We start from the raw sequence: 3,105 nt of genomic DNA on the forward strand, positions 1-3,105 counted from the left end.
TGTGTCTCCCGAATAAATATGATGGGATATCGCCAGCATCCTGCAATTTCTCCCAATAAAAGAGATCAGAACGCACACACGTGCGCGCGCACACACACACACACACACACACACACACACACACTGCTGAAACAGGTGACTACCTGTTCCTAGCCACGGGCCCACCCCATGGCCAAGCAAGCCTGGTGGCCAGAACTCTTCAGGTTGAAGACTCCCTCTAGCATCTACACATCCCTTGACTTCATATTTAAGGTGGAACAAAGGGATGTGAAATCTTTTGCTTGCTTTCTCTTGGTATCCTGCCTTTCCCACCCTACCATCATCAGGAGAATCAAAGTGAAGATGCTCCCGGGGTGCCTGGCTAGCTCAGGTGATAGAGCATGAGACTTTCGATCTCAGGGTTGTGAGTTCAAGCCCCATGTTGGGTATAGAGAGTACCTAAAAATAAAATTTGGGGGCACCTGAGTGGCTCAGTCGATTAAGTGTCAGACTTCAGTTCAGGTCATGATCTCATGGTTTGTGAGTTTGAGCCCCGCATCGGGCTCTCTGCTGTCAGCACAGAGCCCGCTTTAGATCCTCTGTTCCCCTCTCTCAGTCTCTCTCTCTCTCTCTCTGTCTCAAAAATGAATAAGCATTTTATTTTTAAAAAAATTTTTTTCATGTTTGTTTATATTTGCAAGAGAGAGAGTGTGAGCGGGGCAGGGGCAGAGAGATGGAGAAAGAATCTGAAGCAGGCTCCAGGCTCCGAGCTGTGAGCTGTCAGTATAGAACTATGAACAGTGAGATCATGACCTGAGCTGAAGTCAGACGCTCAACCGACTGAATAAAATTTTTTAAACAGGCACCCCCGAATAAAATTTTTTAAACAGATTATAAATAAATAGGTAGATAGGTAAGTAAATAAATAAATAAAATAAAATCTCATTTGAAAAAAAAAAACAAAACAGCAGCTCTTTAATGTTGGCTGGCCCTAAACAATGGTAAGTCCTATCCTCTATTTCAGAAATAGGCTGACTCAGATGAGCTACTATGGCAGAGCAAAGTTCAACTCTAGGTTTATGATACAACAAAGTTCATTATTAAAATAGAAGTGTTGTTTGAAACCACTAAGTTCAAAGACAGTTGAGTAAACTTTGTGAACTTTAATGCACTATTCAAAATAAGTTCATTTTCTTAAAACTTTGAGACCATGAATGAGTTAGACCAAACTTTTCAAAAAAGTTTTCATTATGTCAAGAAGATTATGTAAAACATTTATTGAACTATTACACCCAGAAAATTGCACAAACCAAAGTGTACATCTTGATGAATTTTTTTTTAATTTTTTTAATGTTTTATTTATTTTTGAGAGAGAGAGAGAGACAGAGTATGAGTGGAAGAGGGGCAGAGAGAGAGGGAAACACAGAATCTGAAGCAGGCTCCAGGCTCTGACCTATCAGCACAGAGCCTGACGCGGGGCTCCAACTCACAAACTGCAAGATCATGACCTGAGCCGAAGTCGGACGCTTAACCTGCTGAGCCACCCAGCTGCCCCTTGATGAATTTTCATCGAATGAACATACCCAGAGCAAGAAGATGTCACTAGCCCCCCAAATCCTTCTTGAATCTGCTTCTGGTAACAACCTCCCAAGGACAACTGCCATCCTGACCTCTAACACTATAGATTAGTTTCATCTGCCCTTGAACTTTGTGCAGATGGAATTACAAAATATTTACTCCTTTTTATGTTCGCTTTCCTTACTGATCAGTATATTTATAAAATACATCCCTGCGGTTTGCATTTAGCTGTACATACTTTTATGGCTGTTTAGTAGTCCATTGGGTGAATATACAACTGATCCAGCCCACTTACTATAGATGGCCATTTGAGTTGTTTCCATCGTCATGGAATAGCGCCACTACAAACATTCTTGGGGAAATACATATGCATTCCTGTGGGTCTATACCCAGGAGTGAAAGTACTGGGTCTCCATTCAATGTATGTATTAGTTTCAACATGTTTAAATTCACCAATTCAAAATGCTTCAAAATGAAGCATTTTGCAGTTGCCTTATTTTTACACGCTAGCCTGCTATTCCTACTTACTCCACAGCGTGGAACCAGGGCTGTCCCGAAGGACCCAAGGGAGCCCTGAAATAAATGGATTAGGCTGTGCCTATTTACTCGGGCAATGTTAAGGTGAATCTCAAGCTAGACAAATGTCTCTGCCTGGAAGCTCACCCCCTCACACAGAGATACATGGCCACAGTCCCCCAAACATTTTACATACCTTCCAGGACCTCTTTTTTTTTTTTTAATGTTTATTTTTGAGAGAGAGCATGAGCAGGGGAGGGGCAGAGAGAGACAGAGACAGAAGCCAAAGCAGGCTCCAGGCTCTGAGCTGTCAGCACAGAGCCCGACTTGGGGCTCAAAATCACGAGCTGTGAGATCACAACCTGAGCCGAAGTCGGACGCTCAACCGTCTGGGCCACCTAGGCACCCCTAAAAAGAATTCTTATCTCTTAGAGACAGATACTAAAGTATTTATAAGTGAAATAATGTAACATTTGGGATTTACTTTCAAGTAATGGGCAGGAGGGTTAGTAGGAAGGTGTAATGGATTTTAAAAATGGCTATTTGTTGGTAATTGGTGATATGGGGTTCACCATATTATTCTATTTTTTGTGTATGCTTGAAATTTCCCATTAAAAAAAGCCAAGAAAAGGAAAGAAAAAAAGTCACTCAGAACAAATCCCTTTATCAGCCATTCCTAACAGTGGGTTTGGGGAACAGGACTCTGCCACTGTGACTTTGGGCAAGTTGTTCCATGTCTTGGGGCCTCAGTTTACTCATCTGAAAAATGTAGCCTTTGGGTGGGAATTCTCTTGGAGAGTCCTAGGAAGCTACCAGGACTGTGGGCTTGTAGAGAGGAGCCTAAGGGCATGAGTGGTGGGGTGGGCAAGGACCCAAGAATCAGGGCAACATGAACTTTAAGCTCTGACAACGAATGGGACCTCAGTCACTGCCCTTTCTTCTTATTTTTTTTTAATGTTTTATTTACTTTTGAGAGAGAGAGAGAGGCAGAACACGAGTGGAGGAGGAAGAGAGAGAGAGGGAGGCACAGTA

General features: G+C 42.5%; 1 non-coding gene across 1 annotated transcript; it reads left to right on the forward strand.

The window, feature by feature from the left end:
- The first annotated feature begins 355 nt into the window (after positions 1-355).
- On the forward strand, positions 356-428 carry TRNAE-UUC (transfer RNA glutamic acid (anticodon UUC)). Its single transcript has one exon. It is a non-coding gene; the product is annotated as a tRNA-Glu (tRNA).
- Positions 429-3,105: the final 2,677 nt, after the last annotated feature.

The sequence above is a fragment of the Herpailurus yagouaroundi genome, unplaced genomic scaffold, assembly GCF_014898765.1.
Source record: "Herpailurus yagouaroundi ecotype Mexico unplaced genomic scaffold, PumYag 77, whole genome shotgun sequence".
In the NCBI taxonomy this organism is placed as follows: Eukaryota; Metazoa; Chordata; class Mammalia; order Carnivora; family Felidae; genus Herpailurus; species Herpailurus yagouaroundi.